Source organism: Vidua macroura, unplaced genomic scaffold (genome assembly GCF_024509145.1).
Source record: "Vidua macroura isolate BioBank_ID:100142 unplaced genomic scaffold, ASM2450914v1 whyUn_scaffold_161, whole genome shotgun sequence".
Lineage (NCBI taxonomy): Eukaryota > Metazoa > Chordata > Aves > Passeriformes > Viduidae > Vidua > Vidua macroura.
In genome coordinates this window covers 113,750-123,440 of record NW_026530558.1, presented here as the reverse complement: position 1 = coordinate 123,440, position 9,691 = coordinate 113,750, and the positions used below count along the sequence as shown (strand labels likewise).

The 9,691-nt window shown below is 47.0% G+C and overlaps 3 long non-coding RNA genes across 4 annotated transcripts; 1 reads left to right on the top strand and 2 right to left on the bottom strand.

The window, feature by feature from the left end:
• Positions 1-2,260: 2,260 nt before the first annotated feature.
• LOC128802740 (uncharacterized) lies at positions 2,261-2,857 on the bottom strand. Its single transcript, XR_008435567.1, has 3 exons — positions 2,718-2,857; positions 2,458-2,477; positions 2,261-2,276 (listed from the first exon to the last, which is right to left on the bottom strand). It is a non-coding gene; the product is annotated as an uncharacterized LOC128802740 (long non-coding RNA).
• Positions 2,858-7,543: 4,686 nt separating this feature from the next.
• Positions 7,544-8,545, bottom strand: LOC128802739 (uncharacterized). The gene is made up of 3 exons (XR_008435566.1): positions 8,447-8,545; positions 7,762-7,941; positions 7,544-7,592 (listed from the first exon to the last, which is right to left on the bottom strand). It is a non-coding gene; the product is annotated as an uncharacterized LOC128802739 (long non-coding RNA).
• A 249-nt stretch (positions 8,546-8,794) lies between these two features.
• On the top strand, positions 8,795-9,477 carry LOC128802738 (uncharacterized). 2 transcript variants are annotated; one of them, XR_008435565.1, is made up of 3 exons: positions 8,795-8,991; positions 9,225-9,352; positions 9,398-9,477. It is a non-coding gene; the product is annotated as an uncharacterized LOC128802738 (long non-coding RNA). The 2 variants fall into 2 exon arrangements; XR_008435564.1 differs by having other exon boundaries at positions 9,225-9,384; positions 9,446-9,470.
• The last annotated feature ends 214 nt before the right edge of the window (positions 9,478-9,691 follow it).

Genomic DNA, 9,691 nt, shown 5'->3' with positions numbered 1-9,691 from the left:
GGACAAAATTCCCAAAAAAATCCCATCTTTTTGCCCAAAAATCCCCATTTTTCCCCCAAAAATCCCCAATTTTGCCTAAAAATCCCCGTTTTATGCCCAAAAAATTCCCATTCTTTTCCCTTTAAAATCCCTATTTTTTCCCCAAAAATCCCCATTTTTTTCCGTAAAAATCCCCCTTTTTTTTTTTGCCTAAAAATTCCATTTTTTTTTCCCTTAAAAATCCCCATTTTTTGCCCAAAAAAATCTCATTTTTCCCTTTAAAATGCCCATTTTTTGCCTAAAAATCCCCATTTTTTCCCCAAAAATCCCCATTTTTTTTCCAAAAATCCCCATTTTTTCTCTCAAAATCCCCCAAATTCCCGATTTTTCCCCAAATTCCCGATGTTTTTCCCCAGGAGAAGCAGGACAAGGTGTTCCTGCAGGCCGAGGTCGCCAACCTGCGGCAGAACAACCGGCGGCTGCAGCAGGAGTCGAGCTCGGCCGCGCGGCAGCTCCGGCGCTTCGCCAGGATCTTCTCGGGGGGCGCCGAGCAGCCGGAGCCCTGAGCGGGATCCGCTGGGATCCACTGGGATCTACTGGGATCCACTGGGATTGGTTTGGGACCAAAGACTTTGGGGATTTCCCTCCTGGAGTTGGGACGTTCCCATCGGGATCGGCGCTGCCGGAGCTGCTCCAGAGCCTTCAGAGGGTCCTGGGATCCACTGGGATCTGCTGGGATTGGTTTGGGATCCAATCAGGAGCCGGGATTTTGGGATTTCCCTCCTGGACTTGGGGACGTTCCCATCGGGATCGGCGCTGCCGGAGCTGCTCCAGAGCCTTGAGAGGGTCCTGGGATCTGCTGGGGTTTACTGGGATCCAATCAGGAGCCGGGATTTTGGGATGGATCCCTCGGGATCGGCGCTGCCGGCGCTTCGCCAGGATCTTCTCAGGGGGCGCCGAGCAGCCGGAGCCCTGAGCGGGATCCGCTGGGATCCACTGGGATCTGCTGGGATTTACTGGGACAGAGAAATCCCCTCCAGGAGTTGGGATGGATCCCTCGGGATCGGCGCTGCCGGAGCTTTGCCAGAGCCTCGAGAGGGTCCTGGGATCCACTGGGATCTGCTGTGATCCACTGGGATTTACTGGGATCCACTGGGATTGGTTTGGGATCCAAGACTTGGGGATTCCCCTCCTGGAGTTGGGACGTTCCCATCGGGATCGGCGCTGCCGGAGCTGCTCCAGAGCCTTGAGAGGGTCCTGGGATCCGCTGGGATCCACTGGGGTTTACTGGGATCCACTGGGATTTACTGGGACAGAGAAATCCCCTCCTGGAGTTGGGATGGATCCCTCAGGATCGACGCTGCCGGCGCTTCGCCAGGATCTTCTCGGGGGGGGCGCCGAGCAGCCGGAGCCCTGAGCGGGATCCACTGGGATCTGCTGGGATTTGCTGGGATCTGCTGGGATTTGCTGGGATCCGACTGGGAGCCGGGATTTTGGGATTTCCCTCCTGGACTTGGGACGTTCCCATTGGGATCGGCGCTGCCGGAGCTGCTCCAGAGCCTTGAGAGGGTCCTGGGATCCACTGGGATCCACTGGGATCCGCTGGGATTTACTGGGACAGAGAAATCCCCTCCTGGGGTTGGGATGGATCCCTTGGGATCGGCGCTGCCGGAGCTTTGCCAGAGCATTGAGAGGGGTCCTCGGATCCACTGGGGTCTACTGGGATCCGATTGGGAGCCGGGATTTTGGGATGGATCCCTCAGGATTGGCGCTGCCGGCGCTTCGCCAGAGCATTGAGATGGTCCTCAGATCCACTGGGACTTGTTGGGATCTACTGGGATCTGTTTGGGATCCGGGATTCGGGGATTTCCCTCCCGGAATTGGGACGTTCCCATCGGAATCCACTGGGGGCTCCCTGGGATCCACCCGGGACCTGCTGGGATTTGGGATCTGCTGGGATTTGGGGTTCGGGATCGGCTGGAATTTGGGATCTGCTGGGATTTTGGGATCCGAGACCTCTCCCGAGAGATCCCGAGGGATCCAGAACCTTCCAGAGGGGACCAAGAGCTTTCCAGGTGAATCCAGAACATTCTCAAGGATCCAGAACCTTCCGTGGGATCCCAGAACCTTCCAGGGGGATCCCAGAACATTCCATGGAATTCCAGAACCTTCCATAGGGGATCAAGTCCCTTCCTGGGGATCCAGAACATTCCAGAAGGGACCAAAACATTCCAGGGGATCCCAGAACATTCCAGAACCTTCTGTGGAATTCCAGAACATTCCAGTGGATCCAGAAGCTTCCATGGAATTCCAGAACCTTCCATAGGGGATCAAGTCCCTTCCCAGGGATCCCAGAACATTCCAGGGGGATCCAGAAGCTTCTTGAGGGATCCAGAACCTTCCGTGGAATTCCAGAACTTTCCAGAGGGGACCAAGTCCCTTCCCAGGATCCCAGAACATTCCAGGGGATCCCAGAACCTTCCAGAAGGGACCAAAACCTTTCCTGTGGATCCAGAACATTCCGTGGAATTCCAGAACATTCCAGGGGATCCCAGAACATTCCCAGGGGATCCAGAAGCGCCTTGAGGGATCCAGAACCTTCCGTGGAATTCCAGAACATTCCGTGGAATTCCAGAACCTTCCAGAGGGGATCAAGTCCCTTCTTGAGGATCCAGAACATTCCAGGGGGATCCCAGAACCTTCCATGGAATTCCAGAACATTCCAGGGATCCCAGAACATTCCAGAAGGATCCAGAAGCTTCCGTGGAATTCCAGAACATTCCAGGGGATCCAGAACATTCCGTGGAATTCCAGAACTTTCCATAGGGGATCAAGTCCCTTCCGTGGAATTCCAGAACATTCCAGGGGATCCAGAACATTCCAGGAATTCCAGAACTTCCAGAACTTTCCAGGAAATTCCAGAACCTTCCAGAAATTCCAGAACCTTCCAGAAATCCCAGAACTTTCCAGGAATCCCAGAACTTTCCAGGTGCTTCCACAGGGACCCCGAACTTTCCAGGAATTCCAGAACTTCCGGAACTTTCCAGGGGATCCAGAACTTTCCAAAAATTCCAGAACTTTCCAGGAATCCCAGAACTTTCCAGGATTCCAGAACTTTTCCTGGATATTCCAGAACTTTCCAGGAATTCCAGAACCTTCCATGGGGATTCCAGAAATTCCAGAACTTTCCAGAAATTCCAGAACTTTGCAGGTGCTTCCACAGGGACCCCGAACTTTCCAGGAATTCCAGAACTTTCCACGGAGATCCAGAACTTTCCAGGGGCTCCCAGAAATTCCAGAACTTTCCAGGGAATTCCAAAAATTCCAGAACTTTCCAGGGAATTCAAAAAATTCCAGAACCTTCCATGGGATTCCAGAAATTCCAGAACTTTCCAGGGAATTCCAAAAATTTCAGAACTTTCCAGGGAATTCCAAAAATTCCAGAACCTTCCATGGGATTCCAGAAATTCCAGAACTTTCCAGGGAATCCCAGAACTTTTCCTGGATATTCCAGAACTTTCCACAGGATTCCAGAACTTTCCAGGTGCTTCCACAGGGATCCTGAACTTTTCATGGAATTCCCGAACTTTCCAGAACATTCCAGGGGCTTCCAGAAATTCCAGAACTTTTCCACGGAATTCCCAAACTTTCCACGGAATTCCCGAAATTCCAGAACTTTCCACGGAATTCCCGAACTTCCCAGAAATTCCGGAATTTCCCAGGAATTCCAGAAGCTTCCAGAGGCCCCTCCCCCTCCCCGGAATTCCCGGATTGGTCGGGAAAAGGGGGCGGGGCCGGAATTTTGGGAATGGGGGCGGGGCCTCCCCCCCAAGGCAATAAGAGCCCCTCCCCCCCCTCATTTGGGGAGGGCTCCGATCTTTAATTAATGAATAATTAATGAATAATTAATGAGGGAGAATTAATAATAATTAAGGAGCTTCCAGGGCGTGGCGATCCAGGCACTTTGATCCCTGAAAATTCCCTCAAAAATTCCCTCAAAAATTCCCAAAAAATTTCCTACAATTCCCAAAAAATTCCCTAAAAATAAAATTTTAAAAATTCCCTAAAAATCCCAAAAAATTCCCCCAAAATTCCCTCAAAAAATCCCTAAAAATTCCCCCAAAAATTCCCAAAAATTTCCTACAATTCCTAAAAAATTCCCTAAAAATAAAATTTTAAAAATTCCCTAAAAATCCAAAAAAATTCCCCCAAAATTCCCTCAAAAATCCCTAAAAATTTCCCCCCAAAAAATCCCCAAAAATTTCCTACAATTCCCCAAAAATTCGCTAAAAATAAAATTTAAAAAATTCCCTAAAAATCCCAAAAAATTCCCCCAAAGTTCCCTCAAAAAATCCCTAAAAATTACCCCAAAATTCTCAAAATTCCCCCCCAAAAATCCCTAAAAATTCCCCCAAAGATTCCCAAAATTTCCCCAAAAAATTCCCTAAAAATTCCCCCAAAAATTCTCAAAATTTCCCCAAAAATTCCTTTGAGAATTCCCAACATTTCCCTAAAAATTCCTTAAAAATCCTAAAAAATTACTTTAAAATTTCCTAAGAATTCCCTAAAAAATCCCCCAAAATCCTAAAAAATTCCAAAAAATTCTTACAATTGCCTAAAAATCCTAAAAAATTCCTGAAAATGCCTAAAAATTCCCAAAAAATCCTAAAATTTTCCTAAAAATTCCCCAAAAATTTCCAAACATTCCCAAAATTTCCTTTAAAAATTCCCCAAAAAATCCCTAAAAAATTCCCAAAAATTCCTTAAAAATTCCCTAAAAATCCCCAAAAATTCCCAAAAAATTCTTACAAATTCCCCAAAATTCCTTTAAAATTCCCTAAAAATTCCTAAAATTTCCTAAAAATTTTAAAAATTCCCCAAAAATCCCAAAAAAATCCCTAAAAATCCAAAAAAAATCCCTAAAATTTCCTTAAAAATTCCCTAAAATTTCCTAAAAATCTCCTAAAAATTCCCTAAAAATCCCAAAAATTCCCTAAAAATCCCTAAAATTTCCTAAATTATTTCCTGGAGCGGCTCAGGGTTTGAAACCCCTCCCCCTTCATTCCCAAAAATCCCCAAAATTCCCCAAAAATTCCCATTTCTAAACCACTATATTTGTATAAATGGCACCGTTTTTATCCCAAATCTTGGAATTTTTTCCCGGTTTTTTGCTATTTTTGGGATGAGGGGAAAATTCCCCAAATTTCCCCCAAATTCCCTGAAAATTCCCCCAAAAAATCCCAAAAAATTTGGGGTTTTTCCCTCCTTTTTTGTCTTATTTAATCCCCGCCCCCGTTCCCCATTCCCGGAAAATTTTGGTGGATCGGAATAAAAATTCCCCAAAAATTTTGTGGGTTTGAGTTTGGATTTTTGGGGGGAAAATTGGGAATTTTGGGGGAAAATGGGAATTTTTGGGGGGAAAATTGGGAATTTTTGGGGAAAAATTGGGGAAAATTTTGGGGGAAATTGGGAAATTGTTGGGGGAAAATGGGAATTTTTGGGGAGAAAAATGGGAATATTTGGGGGGAAAATCGGGAATTTTGGGGGGAAAAATGGGAATTTGGGGGGGAAAATTTGGGGAAATTTTGAGGGAAAAATGGGAATTTTGGGGGGAAATTGGGAAATTGTTGGGGGAAAAAGGGAATTTTTGGGGAGAAAAATGGGAATATTTGGGGGAAAATCGGGAATTTTGGGGGAAAATCAGGAAATTTTCTGGGAAAAATGGGAAATTTGGGGGGGAAATGGGAATTTTGGGGGGAAAATGGGAATTTTTGGGGAGAAAAATGGGAATATTTGGGGGGAAAATCGGGAATTTTGGGGGAAAAATGGGAATTTTGGGGGAAAATTTGGGGAAATTTTGAGGGAAAATGGGAAATTCTTGGGGAAAGTTGAAATTTTGGGGAGAAAATTGGGAATTTTGGGGAGAAAATTGGGAATTTTTGGGGAAAATTTGGGAATTTGGGGGAAAATGGGAATTTTTGGGGGGAAAATTGGGAATATTTGGGGGAAATTGGGAAATTGTTGGGGGAAAAATGGGAATTTTTGGGGAGAAAAATGGGAATATTTGGGGGGAAAATCGGGAATTTTGGGGGGAAAATTTGGGGAAATTTTGGGGGAAAATGGGGAATTCTTGGGGAAAATTGAAATTTTGGGGAGAAAATTGGGAATTTTGTGGGGAAAAATGGGAATTTTGGGGGAAAATTGGGGAAATTTGGGGGGAAATTTGGAGGAAATTGGGAAATTTTTGGGAGAAAATGGGATTTTTTTGGGAGAACAATGCAAATTTTTGGGGGAGAAAAATGGGATTATTTGGGGGAAAATTGGGAATTTGGGGGAAAATTTGGGGAAATTTTGAGGGAAAATGGGAAATTCTTGGGGAAAGTTGAAATTTTGGGGAGAAAATTGGGAATTTTGTGGGGAAAATTGGGGAAATTTGGGAAATTTTTGGGGGAAAATCAGGAAATTTTCTGGGGAAAATGGGAAATTTGGGGGGACAATTGGGAATTTTGGGGGAAAATGGGAATTTTTGGGGGGGAAATTGGGGGGAATTTTTGGGGGGGGAATGGGAATTTTGGGGAAAATGGGAATTTTTGGGGGAAATGGGAATTTTTGGGGGGGAAATTGGGGGAATTTTGGGGGAAAAATGGGAATTTTGGGGTCTCAGGGATCCCTTCTGGGGTCACTTTTGGGGTCACTTTTGGGGTCATTTTTGGGGTCACATTTGGGGTCATTTTTGGGGGTGCTGGGGTCACATTTGGGGTCACTTTTGGGGTCACTTTTGGCGTCACTTTCAGAGTCCCATTTTGGGTCACATTTGGGTTCATTTTTGAGGTTCTGGGGTCACATTTGAGGTCCCATTTGGGGTCACTCCTGGGGTGCTGGGGTTACATTTGGGGTCACATTTGGGTTCATTTTTGGGGTTTTGGGGTCACATTTGGGGTCACTCCTGGGGTCAGTTTTGGGGTCACTTTCAGAGTCCCATTTTGGGTCCATTTTTGGGTTCATTTTTGAGGTTCTGGGGTCACATTTGGGGTCACATTTGGGGTCACTTTTGGGGTCACTCCTGGGGTCCTGGGGTCACTTTTGGGGTCACTTCTGGGGTCATTTTCAGAGTCACTTTCAGAGTCCCATTTTGGGTCACATTTGGGTTCATTTTTGAGGTTCTGGGGTCACATTTGGGGTCACATTTGGGGTCACATTTGGGGTAATTTTCAGAATCACATTTGGGATCACTCGTGGGGTCACTCCTGGGGTCACATTTGGGGTGCTGGGGTCACATTTGGGGTCACTTTTGGGGGTCACATTTGGGGTCACTTTCAGAGTCCCATTTTGGGTCACATTTGGGTTCATTTTTGGGGTTCTGGGGTCACTTTTGGGGTCACATTTGGGGTCCCTTTTGAGATCCTGGGGGGTCACAATTTGGGGTCACTCCTGGGGTCACATTTGGGGTCACTTTTGGGGTCATTTTTGGAGTCACTTTCAGAGTCCCATTTTGGGTCACATTTGGGTTCATTTTTGGGGTTCTGGGGTCACTCCTGGGGTCAGTTTTGGGGTCACTTTCAGAGTCCCATTTTGGGTCCATTTTTGGGTTCATTTTTGAGTTTCTGGGGTCACTTTTGGGGTCACTTTTGGAGTCACATTTGGGGTCATTTTTGGGGTCACTCCTGAGGTGCTGGGGTCACTTTTGGGGTCAAATTTGGGTTCATTTTTGAGGTCCTGGGGTCACATTTGGGGTCACTTTTGGGGTCATTTTTGAGGTCCTGGGGATACATTTGGAGTCACATTTGGGGGTCACATTTGGGGTCACTTTTGGGGTCCTGGGGTCACATTTGGGGTCACTTTTGGGGTCACTTTTGGAGTCACTTTCAGAGTCCCATTTTGGGTCACATTTGGGGTCATTTTTGAGGTTCTGGGGTCACTTTTGGGGTCACTCCTGGGGTGCTGGGGTCACATTTGGGGTCACTTTTGGGGTCAGTTTTGGGGTCACTTTTGGGGTCAGTTTTGGGGTCACTTTTGGGGTCCTGGGGTCCCTTTTGAGGTCACATTTGGGGTCATTTTCAGAGTCACTTTCAGAGTCCCATTTTGGGTCCATTTTTGGGTTCATTTTTGAGGTTCTGGGGTCACATTTGGGGTCACTCTTGGGGTCACTTTCGGAATCACATTTGGGGTCACATTTGGGGTCCAGGGGTCACTTTTGGGGTCACATTTGGGGTCACATTTGGGGTCCTGGGGTCACTTTTGGGGTCATTTTTGGCGTCACTTTCAGAGTCCCATTTTGAGTCACATTGGGTTCATTTTTGAGGTTCTGGGGTCACTTTTGGGGTCACATTTGGGGTCACTCCTGGGGTCACATTTGGGGTCACTTTTGGGGTCAGTTTTGGGGTCACTTTCAGAGTCCCATTTTGGGTCACATTTGGGTTCATTTTTGAGGTTCTGGGGTCACATTTGGGGTCACATTTGGGGTCACTCCTGGGGGTGCTGGGGTCACTTTTGGGGTCACTCCTGGGGTCACTTTCAGAGTCCCATTTTGGGTCCATTTTTGGGTTCATTTTTGAGGTTCTGAGGTCACATTCGGGGTCACATTTGGGGTCACATTTGGGGTCATTTTTGGGGTGCTGGGGTCACATTTGAGGTCACATTTGGGGTCACATTTGAGGTCACATTTGGGGTCACTTTTGGGGTCACATTTGGGGTCATTTTTGGAGTCACTTTCAGAGTCCCATTTTGGGTCACATTTCGGTTCATTTTTGAGGTTCTGGGGTCACATTTGGGGTCACATTTGGGGTCACTCTTGGGGTAATTTTCAGAATCACATTTGGGATCCCTCGTGGGGTCACTCCTGGGGTCACATTTGGGGTGCTGGGGTCACATTTGGGGTCACTTTTGGGGTCACTTTCAGAGTCCCATTTTGGGTCACATTTGGGTTCATTTTTGGGGTTCTGGGGTCACTTTTGGGGTCACATTTGGGGTCCCTTTTGAGATCCTGGGGTCACATTTGGGGTCACTCCTGGGGTCACATTTGGGGTCACTTTTGGGGTCATTTTTGGGGTCACTTTCAGAGTCCCATTTTGGGTCACATTTGGGTTCATTTTTGAGGTTCTGGGGTCACATTTGGGGTCACATTTGGGGTCACTCTTGGGGTCATTTTCAGAATCACATTTGGGATCACTCGTGGGGTCACTCCTGGGGTCACATTTGGGGTGCTGGGGTCACTCCTGGGGTCAGTTTTGGGGTCAGTTTCGGAGTCACTTTCAGAGTCCCATTTTGGGTCCATTTTTGGGTTCATTTTTGAGGTTCTGGGGTCACTTTTGGGGTCACTTTTGGAGTCACATTTGAGGTCACATTTGGGGTCACTTTTGGGGTCACTTTTGGGGTCCTGGGGTCCCTTTTGAGGTCACATTTGGGGTCATTTTCGGAGTCACTTTCAGAGTCCCATTTTGGGTCCATTTTTGGGTTCATTTTTGAGGTTCTGGGGTCACTTTTGGGGTCACTCTTGGGGTCATTTTCGGAATCACATTTGGGGTCACATTTGGGTCACTCCTGGGGTCACTTTTGGGGTCACTTTGAGTCAGAGTCCCATTTTGGGTCACATTTGGGTTCATTTTTGAGGTTCTGGGGATACATTTGGAGTCACATTTGGGGTCACTTTTGGGGTCATTTTTGAGGTCCTGGGGTCACATTTGGGGTCACTCCTGGGGTCCAGGGGTCACTT